At 34.0% G+C, this 21,605-nt stretch overlaps 2 protein-coding genes across 4 annotated transcripts in view; one reads left to right on the top strand and one right to left on the bottom strand.

The window, feature by feature from the left end:
* Nucleotides 1–18,215, bottom strand: part of LOC105204551 (adenylate cyclase type 6) — a 178,493-nt gene extending 160,278 nt beyond the window's left edge. For all 3 annotated transcript variants that reach the window (XR_005574382.1, XM_011173653.3, XM_039447161.1), the window contains exon 1: nucleotides 16,354–18,215. The gene's annotated coding sequence lies outside the window, so the exon portion shown is untranslated. The remainder of the gene's footprint in view (nucleotides 1–16,353) is intronic.
* LOC105204550 overlaps nucleotides 1–21,605 on the top strand; it is an 83,840-nt gene that overhangs the window by 39,152 nt on the left and 23,083 nt on the right. The window lies entirely within an intron of this gene.

Here is a 21,605-nt window from a genome sequence, read left to right as displayed (position 1 = left end):
GTAGCGGTCTAATAAAAAAACTTTATGGTTCACAAAAATTATTAATTTATAATAAAATGACAACATGGCAAAAAAATCTAAAAAATTTTGAAATTTTAACATTAATAATTATATTTAGTAGAAAATATATTTTTTTTTCTAGAAAAAGCACAAATTTAAAATCTTTTAATGTAAAAAAGTAACATGCAGCTATCAATTGTTGATTCATTGTTACGACAATAAGGCAAAAATTTAAAACTACACTACTTAATTTGAATAATGAAAATTAAAATTACGTCATTAGTATTCTTTATTAATCAATTTTGCCAACTTATGAAGTTTACTGTTTTAACTTTAGTTTTGAGTAAATGAATTTGTACCTTCTAAAAATACATTTTTTTAATAAGTGCAAAATTGTAAAAGTATACTGGCGAAGCTTTTTTCAATTATGCTGTTGGACAAAATTGATAAATAAAAGTATGAAATTATCGATAGATTAATTAAATTGGAACATACCTCTACTTCAAAAATAAATTTTCTTATATCTTCTTTGAAGTATTTGAAAAGTATTTGTAGAACTGCAAATCCAGGTTCAATGTTATCGTCAGAATGTAATTCATTTTTTATTCCAAACTCAATTATATTATTAGCCTTTGAATTGATTTGAATTCCCAGCATTGTTAAATCCATTTTAGTAAGATTTTGAAAGTGCCAATAGAAAGCATTCTTTGATTTTTGTAGAATTGGCCATTGACTTAAGATGTGTTTCAAAGGTTCACTATTGTTTATTGCTGTCCTTATGATTGCGTAGGAATCTTCCAAAAGTTGATGGAAATTTTCGTCTGTTTCATTCATTACATTTAAGGAATTTTTTTAATTTTTCTCATCCAAAATTTTTTTATTAGGTTCTGGGTCCCCATTAGAACAATTTCTTGTAACGTTAGTTATCTTTTTTGATTTTTTTCCTGGAATTTTTCCAGTTGTGGGGGATTTTCGTTTAAGCTGCTTATTTAAATAAATATTACGTTCAATGAGTTTCATTGTTAAAACATTCATAAAACATTCGTCTCCTATAACTTCATCATCAGACTCAATGTCTCTGAACATTGGATATCGCTCACTTAACTTATGAGCTATGATTTTAAAAGCATTGGAATTTTAGTTTTAATATGACGCATTTCATCTACAGTAATATGTACAACTTGAGTTTGGATACGCCAACGTCGTTCAAACCACGTCTGAACAGCTTTGCCGTTAGTTTTGAAAATCTCTAGAGGAATTGGTTTTTCAGCTTCTATTGTTACTTCATTAGGAAATTTGTGAAACGATATATTGAAATTTTTCCAAATAATTTTATAATTTGTTGATTGTAATTTATTTGATGACTGCGAGCTAGTAGAAGCGGGTTTCATCGGTCTTCTTTTTAGTAGCTCATTATTTTCGTTTACAATATAAATTTCCACAGTACTAAATTCAGATGGTGTAGATGCTGAAGTCCATTTTTCATTCTCTGATAGAAGAATAAATATCTCCTTTTCATAAAAAATAAGAGATTCATCTTCATCCACAACTGTTCCATCACTTTCTAAAACTAATACTGTACCTTGTATTTGAAATTTTTGCGATGCTAGAAAAAGAACCTTGTATCAATATTTACAAATGGAAAATTGTATGATTACTTGAATTGCTCTATTTTATAATTGCAAAAAAAAATAGTGGACGAATAGTAGAAAGATTTAATATATGTATACATATTTTCCTTTATTATTTATTATTAATTTTTACCTAAAAATTTGAATCTAATAATATGATATCAATCTTTACTCACCTTTACTGATAACAGCTTGATAAATCCCTTTATTTTCTTTGATAAAGATAGAGTATTTCTTACTTCTGCTCACATTCCATATTTTAAAAACAGGCATTTTCTGGACAAATATTAGAAAACGCAAATTATATTCAAAATAAGTTTGAAGGCAGAGGACAATGTGAAAATATTTAATCTAATATCTAATGGCATCGTATTTATCACCAATATCATTGATAGTAATGTTATTACTAAAAACGTTATCCTTTGTTAAATTAAACGTATTTAATAATCGAAGTTTTGTAGCCAAAGAAAGTAAAATGTTTTTGAAACAAGATGAGTGTTTCATTACTTGTTTAAAATATTGATGCTTGCTCTCAAAACAGAGGGTCCAAAGTTGTCTAATAGGCACAAATATTTTTATCAGATATGGATAATGCAATAATTAATGATGTTTGAATTTTTTATTAGTTTCTCTAGAAATAAGTTTTGTCTCAAATAAATATATTTAATTACCAAGTTATTTAGATTTTCTGTTTGGCTAACTCTAATTTTAAAACTCAACAAAATAAACATAGTTCTTCACAGCATCATTTCCTACAAATCATTGTTTTTTTTTCTTTTCTCCTCTGATTTCATATCTCTGTAAGATTCATTAGTAATATGCTTGGTAACATGCATCTTAACATCAAAAGATTTTGGATTTCTTGTATTATATTTACGAATTATGAAATCTGAATTATTTCTCAAATTATTTGCACAATTTACGAGATAGACCAAATTTGTGACCGCGCTTACGAACGCGACACAACTTCGTCGATCGTCCACGGCTCGCCGGCTGGGAAATCTCAATTTTCTCTATCTCGCGACAACTTGTATTAACAGAAATTAGGCGACAGGCACGAGAGAACGTACCAAAGCGTATCCTTCTTCCAAAACACGCTAAAAACCACAGATAATTTTAACATTAATACGGCACTGAGAGCCGACTGCTCAGTCATGGAATTAGTAGAGAGAGAGAGAGAGAGAGAGAGAGAGGATGATTGAAACTTAGAAGAGCGGATCACACAATAACATAAGCAATAATTAACAAACAAAAATTAACAGCGTGTATTTCCAAAATGCGAGTTGGTAGTTTACAGTCGTAATTGAGCACGCGGATTGTCGGCGTGCTAACGAGTCGCGTTACAAAGTCGCGGAATGCTACGGTCGAAAGAAATAGCAAGACTTTACCGCGAGACGCTGACAAAATACAAATTCCTCGCTTTAGCGGCACGTAACTCGTGAAGAAGATGCACTTTGTAACTATTGCTCAATAGGATGTTGAACACGCGCACGCTGTACAAAGAAATCGCGTAATCGCGCAAAATTTACAAAAATTTACTACACGAACATACACTCACACTCACAAATACGCGAATTCTGTAAACAACAAATTGAGCAAATAAACTCATTGCACATGTATGAAGATTACTCATATATTAAGTAATCATCTTTTCTTTTCTTCAAATTTTTTCCAGACTCAGAAAATGATTCTTCGTTCCGACGGCTAGCTCTTACCGTTACTCTCACAAATATTGTATTGATTATTCCGATCTCGGCCTCGCCCAACGGTTTCAAAATATCTCACATATGTATATGAATCAGTAAAAAGCTGTACCACATTCAGTTCTTAGAGACTGGCGCTAGCAAGCTGCATGAACTGACGAGCAATAGCACCGAGTGATGGAGGAAAGGGAAGTTTCTTACGCTGACGAGTTCGATCGTTTCGACCATAGACGTATAAGATAGACTTGGCATTTACCCATTCGATTCGTCTAAAAAGTGAAGTTGATAGAACGGAGAGAGAGGGGCAAAATGCGGGTAATGCTATCCTTTTCTGTCTTTTTTTTTGCGCGCGCATTATTGACAAAAATTCTTAGAAATGAAAGACAGCTAACCAGAGTACTAAAGAATCAGATGAGGAAAGACTTCCCCGCATTTTGCCTCTCGCTCCGTTCTGTCAACTTTACATATATGTAGCTAATGCTGGGTCTATCGTCTATAGCATGAAGTAAGATTAAGGAGATGTAACAGCAAAGATTGAAAGTGGTCACGAAAAATGTTCCGTGAACCATAGCGTCGCCATTTTTGGCCAAATGTTAGATAAAGATAAAATGCCAGCGTGTGTGTCGTTTTATCTTTGTTTAACATTTGGTGAACAACAAGGATAAAAGTATTCATCAGTATTCAAGATGGCGACGCTATAGTCCACGGAACATTTTTCGTGACCAACTTTTTTCTCCTCAGCTTGTACAGTTACAACTGGTCTATAGTTTCGACATTGTTTTCTCGGCGCCTCAAACACAGATTTTGATTGGCTACAATAATCACACAATAAATGTAATGAATGTAAAATTACATTTTTTTGTAATTTTGCATAAAACTGTTTTTTTTTGTTTATATGTTGTCAAATACCGCTTAAATTTGAAACTGCAAATTATTTTTACATAAAAACCGTACTTTCACATATATTTTACCATTGATACGTATTTTTACTTTAAAAATAAATCTCCAGTTATAATTAGATGATTTTCGGGTCACACACACATACACAAGTAATTTCCACGTAAAAATACAGTATTCGATAAACTTTTTCAGCGTAAAATAATGCCGACCCTAAAGCAACAATTTAAGGAGAGTTATTATTAATTACTAATCGATATATTTATATCATTGCAATCACGTTAATTTTGATGATCAACCTTAATTAATAACGAACCTCATTGAATTAGATATATAAACGATGGACTGAATGGCAAAGTAAATATAGCAGGTTTGGCACGCATTATGTATTCTAGGATTAATTGTGGTGTTCCGATCTGAAATCACACACGGAGTGCAAACACGCAGCGGCCGGACGCTGGTGTTATCTGCATGCGGAATCTCGATGGCTGTCAAACAGCGGCGAGTGTGCGTCCATCGTGCGCACTTCCATCCCTCGTTTAGGTAGACGTGACTATTCTTTAAACGCGGAAGTCGATACGCGATAAGGTTGTCCGTTCTAAGGAAGATTAACGAGCCAGCTTCAAGCCGTTATCGCCGCCTTCGATCGCGAGGTTGCTTAACGCCCAGCGTTTTACGCCCCGTTTAGTAACGGGTGGAATGCGCTACATAGACCGTAATGCGTTATTGCACGGATTTACCGAAGAAAATTCGCAAAGGGGGAATCATCGACGGCGCCTATCGCGCAAGAATATCTTCACTCGGCGTAAGCGTAACGCGAGCTCAATTAACGTAATGCCAGATACCCGCATTACTCTCCACGGTGGTGATAACGATATTTAATTATATCGGAGGCAACCCGTTTGCCCCTCCCGCTATCGCGGATGCGAAATTCAATCGGGCGAGCGGAACGACGATCAATTAATGTTTACGGCGGGTCGCGATTTTCCCTCATTATAAACACCCGGCAGACCCGGCAGAACTCGACGCTATTTTTGCGCATCGTTGAACGGCAAAATCGCCGAGAAAATGCCGATACACCAATGAAGTATCATAACTTCCGCCGACGCGCGAATTGTCTTGTTAAAAGCGGCGAAACGATTAATAATTTGTTATTCAATTAATCGGCCTTTTATGTTTGTTGTATTGAAATATTGTGACACATTGAATATTAATTTACCGTTTGATAAATCGGGAGGATTGTCGATCTGTTGCTCTATTTATTATCGCTTTCCTTACGATTTCTTCTTCAACTGAAATACTATATCAGTGATATACATGTAGGAGAGAGTTGCGTACGTTGAAAAAAAAGAGTTTGATATTAATAATCAAGCTTTCGTGAAATAATTACAATTAAGTTTGATTAATATAATCAAATATTTAGTAATTATACTAATAATAACTAAACATAACAATAGTAACTAATTGGTTACTAAATAGTTACTAAATATTACTAAATATCTGGTTATATTAATTGAATATTTCACTGAAATTATTTTACCAAAACTAGTACCAAAACGGTAGTTACTAATTTTAGAATTATAGTTACTAACTAATTTACTATATCTAAGCTTGACTATTATTACAAAATTTTTTATCAGTGTATCATCTTTTTTTAAGTTACATTTTTTTTTATTATATTTTCTTTTTGGTACACTGATTTGCACACAAATACACGTTGGAAATTGTAGTTTGACATTTCAGGCAATGTTTAACCTTTCACCAATAACAAATTAATTTATTATATGTTTTTTTAGCAACATGCTGCAAAAAGTACGATTATTTATATAACGGATTAAATGAATTTGCAGATCCCACATCTTACTTTTGAAAGCATTGAATTAAAATAATTAAAATTATAAATTATTAATTAATACTTATTTTATTAATAGTTTATCGAGAAAGGATCAAATATTTAATAATTAATAAATAACAATAATGGTAATAAAGATAAACACAAAAACAAATTGGCTTGAATATATTTTCGTAATTGACGTATTTTTATTAATATTAATTATTTACTATCAATTATCAGTATCTTACATTAATATCATTTATTATAATAAAATTGAACGTGATATGGTTTAGGAAATTTAACAGATTTTATAAAAATATTTATTTAATCTTTATAATAATTATATGTGTATACAATGAATATAAAACGTTTTCCAATAAATTTTTTCATAAAAATATAACACAATTCACTATAAAATTGCACAATTACATTACATCAGTTACAAAAATTGATCAAAAATTAGTATTAGTTGTACCTGATTTCTTAAAATTTTGTTAGTATGCGCAAAGCAAAATAAAATGAAAATTTTTATTTATATTACTAATTTTTTTTTCTTTTATATTTTCGTCACTAAATATTGTTTATATGAAGTAAAATTATAAAATATTGATGATGTACAATTTAAGAGACCAGTATGTGTTCAACAACACTCACTTACATATTTTTTAAACTAAAATATTATATCATAATATGAGTTCACCTACGGAATTTATGTATCAAGTGACATCCACGCAAAGCGTCGAGTAAAAAAAATCGCTCTATATCCGGTAAAATTGGAGCAGGTTTTATTTTCTCTTTGGAAACAAAACGCGAGTTATGTTTTACGCAGTTTCGCGTTGAAAAGAGAAGGTAATATTTTGGCGATCACTTGTGTCGTAAAAATTTGTTTCTACCACGATTTACAGACATTCGACTAGAGATGGGACCAAATATTTTACGTGAAAATAAATAACTTAAAAATATTAATTAAATGACAGTAGCAGATAAGAAATTGACTGAGCCAAAAATTACGTTAAGATTAATCAAATTTAATTAAGTTAAATAAAAAGTTAATGTTGAAAAACATTATTTGTATTAAATTAGAAATTTGTAATTTTTTAAAGTTAGATTACTCAATTAAAGCAATAATAATATAAATCACTAAATAAATTTAATATTGTACTTATAACTTAAGTTTATATGAAATAACAAAAAAATATTGATCTTTATGGTGGTAATATATTTTTTTCTTCTTTACACAGATTTTTAACTTACAAAAAATTCAATTATTTGAATAAAAATAACTAGTTAAAGTTAAAAATTAAATTAATTACAATTAACTGTGTTAAGTTGACAGTTATTAACTTCTTAATCACCCAACTTTAATATTTAATAACAGTTTCATTTTCTTAATATTTTTACTAGAGTACTACTAGTAAAAGATCCAATTCTTTATAACAAAAATTACTTATGAATATATTTAAAATCCTCGCACTTATTCTAAAATTTGAAAGCCAGTCAGTATTGATTACTTCGCAAGAACAATGCGTGAAATATTATTTCTTATGAATATTATTTGAATTCTAGAAAATGAAACTTGAGAACTAAATAAAGATAATAGAATAAAATTTGATTTGAATTATTAAGAACACATTGAACTTGATCCTATTTCTGCTTTCTATATATAGCGTATGACGTTTCGTCGACGGTGTATTCGATATGCCATCGGTGTCTCGCGATGTATTATTGGACAAGAAATCTGCATTTCGATATTTGAAACAAGTGTCAATATTGCAGTCTGTATATACATATACATACATACATACATACATACATACATACATATATTTATATATTTATATTTATATATATCAACTGATACGAGTGACGTCTCCTTTAGCTCATTCTGACTCGTCACGAATCGAGGCCATCGCTCTTTTCTGCCATCGATTCGATTTTAATGTTCTTTTTCTCCTCGCATTGTACTTGAATCGCCCGAATGCGCGATCGCGAAAGCAGGTACCCTCATGGCCACCACGCGTAGCCTCGTCTGATCAAGGCCTGACTACACTACTGACAAATTCGTAATAGACGATATTTATCGGGAAAACACTATGTGTGTACGATATCGACACTCGAGTTACAATTACCGAAGCGTACTTGGCAGCGAGTCGTTGCATAATTCATGGGGAATTGTTATTTTACAATAGCACGAGATTTTATCGATCAAGTCGACGTTTTTACATTGCTGACATTCATAAAGAGATGATAAAACTTTAAATAAACTTCTTAAATCGCTTTAATTTTTATACGAGTGACTTTTTTAAATTTATGCCATCTGAGATTTAATTGCGTCAGCAAAGTATGTCAATTGAGATTTAGTACGCGATGAAATTATATATTACAACACATTGATGTTGACTCTGGTGTTTTAGTAATGCATATATTTACATATTGTATAATTATATCGTTTTCTTTTATACTTTAACAATATTATGTAAACTTTCTAAAATTAACTTGAAACTTTTAACTAGGCTGGTTCAACGTTACGTTAAGTTATTACTGCAAGAAAATAAATAACTTGTCGTAAGGATAATAATCAATTTCAGGATTCCGGCCGCGTATGCGACCCACTTCTGTACTAGCATTTTATAATTAAATCTTGATTGCTACGGAAACTCGCAATGGAATTTTCTATATAGTATACATTACAATAAGAAAAAATGACATTTTTAACAAAAAAAATGACTTTTTTTCGATTATCAAAATGTATAATTTTTGTAATTTTTTGGGTGCTGAATACAAATCCGGTTTCCAAATTAATGATAATATATTATCACAGTTTTGAGAAATTTATAATTACAGTTGCAAACAGGACTATTTTTACATATTTTATCAGACTATAATTATAATATGTGTTGGAGAAGTTTTGTTGCAATTGAAATTAAATACTTATTCGGATTTTCATTCTTCAAAAGGAATGCTTTACGTCGGCTGTGGTCAAAAATGTATGCGTTACATTTCAAAGCATCACCAAAAATTTTAAAATTTCATAGGTTGTTTAATTATTACGTTTGAGTATCTGTAAGATTCGAGCGTAATTTTTTTATTAATTAAAAAGTTATTTTTTATTTGCTCTTGATTTTTGTGTAAAATTGAGTTTTTCAATATATATTTGTAAATTTAATAAGGAAATCAACACAGAAGTGTCGTGACCTAAGAGAAAATGCTGAAAAACAACACAGAGTGTTTAGATGACACAAAAAATTCTGAGGAATGAAAATCCTAACAAAACATGTTTAATTTCGATTGCCATAAATTTCTCCAACACGTCACACGTCGCAGTTACAGTACAACAAAATCTGCGAAAACAGCAGTTTTTGCCTTTTTCTTGCAACTTGCAATTGTACTTTCAATATTGTAACAACGGAAAGTAAATTGAATTCGTATTCAAATAGATGCTATGGAAAGTGACACGTTCTGTGTTTTTGTTTGTATTGAACTGTATAATTGTTACGTGGACGAAATTGTTACGTCGCCAATTGCATAACCAAAGGTTTGCAATAATAAATTCCAACGGATTCTGTATTATAATAATATTCCGTGTGCATAATAACAGCGCGTTATAAACAAATGCGATAATACATGTAACGATGATAGACTGATAAATGTAACAACGATATACAGCTGCGAGTGCCGCAGCTCGAATTATCGGGAAGATGAAACTTCCACCCGTATTATTATCTTACAAAGTCTGCATGCAATAACAAACCGGAATTGATTTAATTAAGGGGGCGGTGATTAAAATTGCATTTGCGCATAACGGACGTCAATAACAAATGTATAACAACATTACCAGCGCCATGCATCTCGCGTGTTGTACGTGCGTGTGCATGGGAATGAAATAAATTCAGTGCGAGGGAGAGTGTTACGAGAACAGATATCAGGCGGGACGGAAGAGCCAAGAAGCGTTGCCGGGAAGGCGGCGGCGGCGCGGCGTAGGAAACGGGGCATTAAATCACTCGCGCCCAAGCACGTGTGGCAATCGTAGAAGGCGAAAATGACCAAGATGGAGTTCCGGCACTCCATCCCGCGAGCTCCATTCCGTATCGTGTGCTCTCGTATGCCGGAATTCGGTTAGCCGTAATGTAATCTGCCCGACGGGTGAGGAGACGCAGCGACGGCGAAACAGCGGGAGCGTAACGCGGCCGTAAACGCGCGACCGATAACGTTAAAATGAATCCGGAACGAATCTCCGGCGCGGCGCCGGCGTTGCGAATTAATATTAATTAATTACACGCGCACGGTTCGCGATCGCGATCGCGCGTAATCGGGCGAGAGCCGGCGAAGCGTGGCGATGCGGGTGTGCGCGCGGTGCCGAAGTCAGGTTCGCTCGCGAATATCCGGTAATAAACATTCATCTCGAGGCTGAGATTATTTCATTCCTCGAGGACCTCCGGATACGACCCGTGAGATCGAGAACAATTAACGTCGTCGTCGCGCTGCGCGACGTCGCGCTGCGCGAGTAATAGAGTCGCAAGAATGGCGTTCGTTCGTTAAAAATGATTTTCACGCTCGGTGCCTCTTTCTTTCGCGCGTCGTCGATTTGGACTTTTACTACGTAAAGCGCCGACCCAAATTCACAATGCAATTTAGCGCGTTTCAAGCCACCGCGTAACTATCGCCGGCATGTCGAGCCGCAATTGGCCCGAGAGACCAAAGGACCTCGGGAGATCAGTTCCGAGCGACAAGCCCTTCGAACTCGATATTCCGCCTCGAAGAAGTGACGACGCTCGGCGACAGGAGCGGGTGACACGATACACGCGACGGGCGGAAGTTGCCGACATGGCAGCCGAGGGCCCACTTCCGACACACGACCGCACTCGGTTTTCGACGTCTTGAAATTCCGTCCGAGGGAAAAGTTTCGATTGCTAACGTAGTCTGATGTTTCGTTTCGCTTTTCGCACATTCCTATATGTAGATATATAGATAAACTCGATTTTCTCGATTCACGATAGGAAATTGAATTTTTGCGGCGATACCTAATGAAATCGAGATTCTCGGAAAATAAGAGTATAAGAATTCAATTACGAAACCGCGGGTATTGATATGCAATAATCGTTTAATTTTTACGATAAAAATATAAAAAGGTCGAAACTTACAAACTGATCATAAATTTTTTATTGCACAGAAAAAGAATTATCAAATTTACAATCTTTATTGTCTTACATATATAAACAAGCAAATAAAATTTTTAAAGAAATTTGTAAGAAATAATCTTACTCCAGAAAAATATTATATATAATTTTATTTCAATATTAATTGTCATCTAAAGACGATTATATTATAATATTGAAATATGAAAATACCGTTGTAAAATATTATTATATTTAAAATACAAATAATAAAATAAAAAGTCACATGATTGTTTCGATAATAGAAGAGAAGATTGTATTACTTATATAGTCCTTAAAGGTACAATGACCACTCGCAATATCTCCGTTATTAGATAACGAATTCTAATAAGTATTTGTAGCATCATTTGTAACTCGCCGTTATACAATGGCGACAATATTTTAAAAGCCGAATTTATTATAAGGCATTTTTACTTTTGAATATTTTGAAAATCAATCGTACAAGAAAATGTCTTGGATGAGATGATATTTCTTGTAACGAATACTTAACTATATTTCGTGGTGAAGGGATCTTATAGATTTTTATTACCATCAGTATTATTAAATTGATTATCAATTTAATATTACAATATTACTGCTCTGACTCAATTTAAGATCAAAAGATTTAACATCGCACGATTCGAACAACTAGAAAATGTATATTAAATTACACATAAAATATTATTTGGACAATAAGATCTATTATGATCTGTTAACATTTTCTCGATTTTATTTGTGTTAAACATTTCATGGTTATGTGTGGTGTGTGTGTGTGTGTGTGTGTGTGTGTGTGTGCGTGTGTGTGTGTGTGTGTGTGTGTGTGTGTGTGTGTGTGTGTGTGTGTGTGTGCGCGCGCGCGCGCGCGCTTGTAATTGTTTTTCTTTGTTGTTTAACATTTTATTCGGCTATACATACTTTGAGTTACGCAAAGTTAATAATAGTTTTATTTACGCAACTCCTTAAACGTGCTGATTCTTAATAGACCTAGTCCCAGCGGAAAATGATCGAATTGATGTTGAATCGACATCGAAATGATGTCAATTTGATTCAGTAGATCATTTCTTGCTGAGATACAGTCTCTTTTTCAAATAGAAATTTTCAAATAGAAATAATTAGTCGATGAGTTTATTGTAATTCTATTATATTGCTAATCAATAGTTTACATTACATATATTGTAGATTTTCAGTATTGCAATCTGTACGCGAAATTATGCATATGTGTTCATACATTTGCATATATTCTGCAATATTTATTTTGAATAAATATATAATTACGTAACAAAACACTGTGCTTTTCCAAACAAAATCAATTTTTATGAAAGAAAGGAGGGAATCATCACCTTTTTTTTTAGATCTATCATACAGTATCGTGTGTAGTCACATTTTTACAAATCACATTCAAAGTAATAACATTTTAAATAATATTTTATAACTCTGAGTCCAGAATCGATTGAACGACATATTGATGAACGTAATTGTTGTTTTCAATTTAAAATATTGGTTGTTAACAAAGTTAGCTGGATAAAATGGTTGGCCGTAACATCATCTACTCTATACTATTGAAAGTTTCAATTCTTGGTTAGAATCATTAGATCATTGTTTCTAACTTGATATTTTTTTTTCTCTCAACTCGTAAAAATTATTGTTGAATAAAAATGAATATTTTTGTTTATAAAACTATACTAAATTTCTTTATATAAGCAAGTTATATTTCTGTTTTGTATTATAAAAATCTGCCAAGATTTTATGTTTCTGCTTATATATTATATTAGGAGCACGACTTAATGCTTGGCCTTTTTAAAGAAAATATACAATATTATTTATTTACAAAAAAAAACGATTAATCTTTCAATCTTTGAAATAGTTTCCGTTACTTTATTTATACTTTTGCTATCTTTGGAACAACTAGCGAAATCCGCTTTGGAAGAAAAAGGTGGCTTAGAGTTGATAAACTCGTCGATGTTTTTGTTGAGCTCTTCGGGAGACTTGAAGTGAGAATCAACCAGGTGATGTTGCAGGGTCGGAAAATATGGTAATCCGAATGGATAAAATCCGGAGAATACGCCGTGTAAGAGAGAGTTTCCTAGCTCAAGTCGAAGATGACTTCCGCGTTGTCATGAAGCGAAACCCAACGGCCCGCCTTTTGAATCCTGCCAAACTTACGTACGTTTCGAAATCGCTTGTTGGTTCACTGCAAGTGTATTTACAAATTCTCTAATTGAGTCTGACAAGGACATTTTCTTTCAAAAGTTGTTTCAGTTCTTCAAATTTCTTTAGTTATCCAAAGCATTTTTTGTCTTGGATATTGAAATTACCATCCGGAAATTTTTAAAACAACTTTTTACACGTGCTGCTGTAAGATACAGCACTTCCATCTAAAGCCGAGCAAATTATTTTTAAGCCTTGCTGGCATTTTTTTTTAATTGAAATGCCAAAAGGAGGCAGTGCCTCAGATACTGCTTTTCGAATGACATCGCTTTTATTACTGTTTTTTAAGATTATATCTGCAGCACCCTCCCTTTGAGTTAAATATTGTTCTTTGTTTTAAAGCTGAAGAGTAACGCTTTGAAACGACTATATGGCGGAAAAAAATTTTTTATTTGATTAGACACTGTAGTTGATTAAATGTAGAGGCCGAAAATTAAGCTGTTCATTTAATATGAGACAATAATTGTTAAATAAGATATATTAGTTTCAGTATGGTATTAATTCTTTCTCTATATGAAAAAATTTTTCTAATGTGGAGATTTTAATTGCTTATTGAATGATTTTATCTCGATAAAATCTTTCGACGAGAAGTAGATATTTAAATTGAAATGCAAATATCTGATACTGCGATATAATTATCACAGTTATGATATGATAAAATCAGATTAATGCAAAACCAAATTTGACATTGGAACTTGAAATAATCCGTCTGTTTTACAAATTGCACGTTACGTCTTTACTCTTAAATCGAAAAATAAACAATTTTAGACACAATTGCTGTTGTAAATAGGATAAACAGTCCGGTTATCGCAAGATAAATTGTTTCTTTGTAAGACTATCAGTGAGAAATCGCTTTACTGCCGCCGTCACTATGCACGTTCATGACTTTCGCATCTTCGCGAATGCAATTAGCGAGCCCGATATACTAATTGATGATAAAACTTGCGCATTCTTATTTCGCCTCGGTGCTCGATCTTAACGTATTTATATGCATTATAGTTATCTCTTTTAATTCATTTGATTGCCATAAGAGTGACACACACATAAAAAATGAAGAAATATATTTTACTAATCCTCTTCTCTTAATATACTCTTTATATGATGATTCTCTTTATATTTTTTTATGTGATAAATATCATACATACGCGCACGCACACACACGCACATACACATAATAAAAAATTTAAAGCAATTTGTACAATTCTGCAAATAAAAAATGAAAAAATTGTTGCCTTATATTTTAAATACTATTTCTTCAATTTTTATTATTATTAATATTATAAAGAAGAATAAACGTAAAATATTGTAGAATAAACAGATAATAAACATAAAACTTTTTTTAGAGCCAAACAAGTCTAGATGTGTTTTTTTTTTTACGGGTTCACAAAGTATTAATTAAAGCCTAGAACTTTGTTTTTATCTACTATATGTCCAAAGAAAAATTATATTTATACAAAGGAAAATGTAAAAGGATGTTTTTTGTTAAGAACAATTTGTGAAGTTTTATAAATAAACAGTGAAAAAAATTATTTATATTTTAAATAAAATTTTCTTCTTTATCAATTGTTATGAATGTGATTTTAATGTTATAAAAATGATAAATGAAAAATATAGAATAAACAAGTAATAAATATGAAATTTCCGCGAGAGAGAACCAAACAAACCCAGATGTTTTCTTTCTTTTAAATGAGTATAAAATATTAATTAAAGTCTAGAACTTTGTACTTACTTATTATTATATGTTGAAAACAAAAGTTACCATATTTATTTAGCGAAATGGAAATTGAAAATAAGAAGTTTCTTTTGTTTCCTGAAAATTTAACTTTTTGAACTAGTTTTTGTAGGAAACTCTTTAATTATGTAATTGACATCAAAAATGCTACAAAAAATTGTAACGTTTGTAACAACCAGCGTGTGAATTTTACATAATTAAAGGATGGTCTAAGAAAATTATTTTTAGATCTGTTTCCAAGAAAATTTTAATTCTTTAGCAAAAAAAAAAGTATTTTTCCCGTGTAAGTTTGAACATTTTGAAAGACTCCAAATAATTAGACAATTTTTATGCTCGAATAATCCAATAAATTTGACATTGTTCGCGATCGGGATTTTCTGCACTTTTATATCGACTATCGAGCGATGGAATTAGTCTCTTAATTATTTTCTAATCAAATGCCACTTTCCACGACATTTTCCAATTCCCTTTGACACTTTCGTGCCGATGTGTTCTCGTGATATAAGTGAACACGAATGTCGGGTCATTAAATACTTTATAATGCAAGCGAGGAGTTATCCCCGGGGATGAAACGCAGTTTTCATTTCTGTCGCAAGTTTTCTGAAGTAATGGAAACTTTAATGAGATTCAGCACACTGCGTCCTCGCGCGCCTCTTCGCCTTCTCGATAAAGTCACAAACGTCCGCTGACTCTCGTCAGGAGATCGACTACGGCTCGGGCACGAAAATATAATTGAAAGTCATCGTTGCGTAACGAAAAAATTCGAGCCGGGAAATTCACTACTAATCCTTCTTGTAGCAATAATAACAAATTCTCGCCCCGATTTTATCAAATTTAAATCACTCTGTTCTCTTATAATCTCAATAGTTCCAATATGGGAAGCCCCAGTCCGATGTAATAATAATGGCTGAGATTATTCAATCCCGAGAGCTGAAAACTACGACGATTGAAATTCTGCCGAGCTGAAATCGACTCCGATTTCGATACACGCGATACATATTTTCAATGCACTTTTTTACCATATATACATATACGTGCTGTTCTTCAGATCCTTTTACACGTTATATTTCAGAAATATTTTTAACTTTTTTTGCGCACGTTATATTACAGAAAGAAAAGAGAAACAATTTTTCTCCGCATTCTGTTCTCTGTAATCTCAATAATTCCGGTACGAAAAACGTGAAGAGCTGCTCACCTGATATCACGTTGGGCCCTAACGCGTCTTCCATCATTATCGGCTTGTCTCTTGCTTTCTTCTCCGTTCTCTTTCTCTCACGTTCTTTAGATTCCTCCCGTGGGCAACATCCCACGATTATCGCGAGGACGAATCGGCCTTTTCAAGCGCAGCGGCGGACAACATAGCGGGAGATTCCCTCGAATCTGCGAGCGCGAAACGGCGCGAAAAGAAGAAAACAGTTGCCTTTACCTCCCGAGCGTTCGAGCGTCGTGTGCCAGGTGTCTCGGGCGGAGAGATCTCGAGTGCAGTGCAACGACGGTGGCCGCATCGAGACGGTGGCGGCATTCAAACGCGTCGTACCGCAGGCCGGATCCGCGAACTCGACGTCCGCGACTTTCCTCGGACCATCTGGATCATCCGGATCGCGATCCAGCGAACGTGCGGCTCTCCTCCGTTTCCGATCGCGCGTCAGCGAACTCGACGCACGCGAGACCGCGGAAAAGACTCTTCTCAGAAGTAAATATTTGATTTTTTCCTGGTTTATTATTTTTTCGCGACGGAAAGGAAGAAACCCGGAACCTGTGCTCCTCGTATCCCGGGATGTATTGTTTTATTACAAGTTCCTCGGACGTTAGAAGAAATACCCGCGTCAAGAACCTCGGGTATACACTCCGAGATACAGCGCGGTGTCCCACGTGTGCGAGCTCTCAAGGATGAGGTATTGGGAAGTTATCAGCTGCCTTCAGAATCTTCCCCAGTTCTCCTCTGTTTTTTCGCGAAATTAAATAACGTCCGACACTTTGCTATCCGGAAGCTTTGCTTCGAACGATACCGCCGGTCGCTGGAACCACAGATCGTTGCATCTTCCGCTTTTCTTCTTTTCTTTTTTTTTTCTTTTTTTTTACATTCTCACGCACTCGAGCAACACCTCGGCCGAAATAATCACGTTGTTTCACGATATCACGATCACGTCTCGAAATTTTAACGCATCAACTAACCGAACGTCGAGCAGGACGCTCGCGGCGTCGCTTCTTATAAATCCAAGATTCCTTTCTTCTTGAAGCACAATTTCTCTTCTATCAGCCAGTGATTTTTATTCCATTCTATTATTGCGAGCAATTTGAAACTCGCGTGCAATTCGACGCAGCTACTCAACTCCGGCACCGGCGCTCCCTTTGGCCCGATTTTGAATTTAATCGATCGAAGATCGATCCCGATTACCGGGCGGCTCATCGGCTCCCTTCCTCGCGAAGTGCTCCTCGATGCTCGGCTCTTAATGCTCGCAACACGCGTTCCCTTAATGTCCCAAATGCGTGTAGACACGGATATACGTGCCAAGGCGATTACGTCTGTGCGCGCGATAGCCGCCGATCCTCCGAGGATCGAGAGATCGCGGCTGATCGAGGCGCCTCCTCGCTGCTTCGCGAACCGCGTTTCTTTCCACTTTTCCCCTCGATCCAAGAGAAGAGAGATTGCTCGACCGAAACTGACGTTACGATTAATCTACTTCGAGACTTGGAACAGTTGTTTTCGAACGAATTCTCACGTTCGATATAGATCGAGCGATCGTCCCCATCGATCTCTCGCGCGAGACGATGAGCGAGGAGGACCTCTTCAGGAGGAGGATTCACTTTCGAAAACCGATCACTCGTCGCGATTGTCACGGTGCACTCGGACAATTAAGATCGTTCGAACGTCGCGTTACTTCGAGGGCCGGCGACCGTCGGCACCCTCGGACACGGAATGACGGAGCAGGTGAGCAATTTCACGGAGCCGTTCGTGTCGCAAGGGTTCGTCGACCGGTTCGATCGACCGGCCTCCCGGTGCAGGCGGAATACGTGCGCGATACGCCTCCCACGGATGCCGCGCGCCAACTGAGGTTGACCGACGATGCCGCGCGGTGCGCGGCCCCGTGTTCCACGCCGATTTCCGCGCCATCGTCACGCGCCGCGACGCGACGCACCGCGACGCGCACAAGACGGCCCTCTCTCGCTCGCCGACCTCGAGGAGCCAGCTCTAACGCGATCGATATATTTATTGCCGATGTTAAGTGCTGACAGGCCTTCGACGGATATCGGTAAACTATTAAGAAGGGCGGATGAGTTCGAGGGGGTGTGTCTGCTTAAGGCGAGAGGGGTAGGAGACACGCGGGTATCTTTTGGAACGGAGTGCATCTTGCGGGGCTAAAAGCAAGTTTTCGCCTGCATATGTGGTGTATCTAACGACTTTTTGATAGAAAAGGGAGATGTCCTTTTACTTTTCGTTTATTTGTGTTTTCGTTTGGGTCGCACGAGACACGAAAAATTTATAGTCGAAGTAGGCTAGAGCGGAATAACCGCTGAGATTGAAGAAGAATTGTGAGGAGAGCTCTAGTTTTATTCCCGTCCGTAACAACCGCGTTATGCGTTTTTCAATAGCGCAATTTAAGCCCGGGGCTTATGAGAATCGAGTTTAGGAGTCCTGAATGGAGAAGTAATGCGATATTAAAAGAATAGTTGAAGCGGGAATGCGGGAGCGAAGAAAACGGGAAGAAATAAAAATTATTATTCCGAAGAAATTTTATTATTTCGAGAGTTTCGGAAGTTTGTGAGTTTAATTATGTGAGTTGGGGCAGTGCCCGCAAGACTGCAGCGAACAGCATAAATCTACTTACACTGAAGATAAAATCTGGCAATAACTATCCAACGTATTTTGCAGGGATGGAAAGTAACGCGTTACGCGATATCGTCTCGCTTTATATTTTTTTTTATAATAATGATTTGGTGATGTTACAGTTTTTCATAACGATAACAGGGTTGGAATAGCAGGGTTGGAATAGTCACTTTTGTGAAGTAACGTTATTAGAGGAGATGGTAGCGTTACGGCTACCTCTAGTATCTCGGTTATTAGGTGATGAATTCTAACGATTGCTTATAAACCATTCGTTTAGTAGCTCGCCATTATGTAGTGGTGCTAATATGCCAACACAAAATAGCCGACAATTATTATAAAGCATTTTTATTTTTCACCACTTTAAACCTTTTTCAAGGTACATTTTAACATTTGCAAATTCTTCCCCAGTGTTTTTAAACTCTGAGGGTATTATCAGCGTATTATACGAATTAGAGCTCTACTACTTAATTTCTGATAATAGAGGAGAAGAAGATTGGAACACAGTTAGAGCTCTATTCTTAATTTCTCACAATAGAGGAAAAGAGAGTATTATGGCTACTTTGGACATTATGGTTACCCCCATTATCCCCGTTATTAGATGGCGAATTCTAACAATTGTTAATAGAATTATTCAATTAGTATCCCGCCGTCGTTTAGTGGCGCGAATATGTCAATACACAATAGCTAACAATCGTTATAAGGCATTTTTACTTTTGAGTACTTTTAAACTTTTTCAAGGTACATTTTAGCACTTAGTTACACATAGTTTCTTATTGTTTTTAAACTTGAGCGTATTATCATACGAATGTAAATACACCTGAGTGAAATCTTTGTTATATAACTTTTTATTCGACTATGTACATTTTGAGTTGCAAAATTATTTAATAACACAGTTTTTTAATATGGCTACTTAAGCGAGTTTTTCATATCAAAATATTTCTTCGATAAACGGATTGTCACTCTGAAGCGACGCACGCAGAAATATTAAAGATAATGTCACTTTATTCTTGTTATTTAATGTTAAACAAGGCTAAAATAACGCTTCTAATATTTGTGAACGCTAAACGTCAAATTAAAAACATATATTAATAAAATAAAAATATATAATTACATATATAAAATATTATTTTGTAACAAAGTACTGTGTTTTTTAAACACAACCAATCTTTTAAGTTTATTTTTGGGATAGCCATATTACCACCCTGCTTTTTCTTCCATTTATTACATAGTGCCGTCACATTTTTATAAATCGCATTTTAAGTATTGTAATAAACATGTCATAACTTTGAGTGTAGAATCTACTGAAAAACAGTTTGAGGAAATTATAATTGTTAAAATTTTAATATAAAATAATTAATTAACAAAGTTATTAAATAAAATAAGTGCCATATTACTATGCTTATTCCTCTACGCATTATTCATTGAGAAAAAAGTAATTTAATACTTTGCTCGTTAAGGAATGAATCAAAGTAAGCGCGTTATTTTTACTCGCAGCGAGTCAATTATCAAGTTACTTTTAAAGAAGTAACGGTAATGACCGTAACTTGTTACTTCCTATCCTTGATATTTTATTGCTTTAGTGTAATATAATATTTAGTAAATATTAGCTAATATAATAATAATAGTAATTAACTGTTTGATAATAATTATTAATTTTGATTACATTAATTAAACATTTGATTGATATTTTATCAAAGTTCTATTATCTAGGCTTGATTAATATCGGATTTTTTCAATGCAAAAATTGTAAGTTCATACAGTTTCAATTAGCAATGTTTTTTAAATGTTTATTCTTCATTATAACGATTTTTTAAATATTTAAAAAAATATTTAAAAAACATTGCTGATTGAGGAATGAACCGAAATAACAGAGCCAGGTAAAAATCAATGTGCAAATAACAACAGAATGAAAATTTATATTTAAAAATAATTGAAAGGTTTCCTACAAAAATCAAACAAGTGTATTTTTTTTAATCTGGGTTATGGCCAAATCATTTTCTATCAATAATGTTTACATCGTGAACAATTTTGTTCAGGCAAGAATCAAACGGAAATCACAAAATATAAATATAAATTGTAAATACAAAATGCTCGAAAGAACCAAACGAGTCTAGAGGATTAAATTTTTTTTGTAATTCCTTAAAACATTAAGCAAAGCCTAAAATTGTATTCTTATTTTTTTTTTTGCATATTCGGAAAATATTAGCATACTTATACAAAAAGGAATATAAAAAATTTCTGTTATACACATTTGTAAAATTTCGTAAATAAAAAATGAAAAATTATTGCGTTATAATTATTACTTTAGATAATATTTTCTTTTTCACCTTTATCATTATTAATTCTATTAAAAAAGGTAAATAAAGTATTAGAATAAATAAGTCGTAAATCTGAAAATCCCGCAAGAATCAAACAAGTTTTTACTTTTTCTTTCCCAAAATATCAATACAACATTGTTCTTATATCTACTATACATATATCCGGAAAAAATCACGATATTTATACAATTAATGTTTTAAAAATATGAGGTTTTTAGTTTTTTTTTAAATTTAACTTTTCGGATTTGTTTTAGTAGGACAGCCTTCAATTGTATAAATGTATAGTATATTTGGTGTACT

The sequence above is a fragment of the Solenopsis invicta genome, chromosome 3, assembly GCF_016802725.1.
Source record: "Solenopsis invicta isolate M01_SB chromosome 3, UNIL_Sinv_3.0, whole genome shotgun sequence".
NCBI classification, from domain to species: Eukaryota; Metazoa; Arthropoda; class Insecta; order Hymenoptera; family Formicidae; genus Solenopsis; species Solenopsis invicta.
This window is presented reverse-complemented; position numbering and strand designations above follow the sequence as displayed.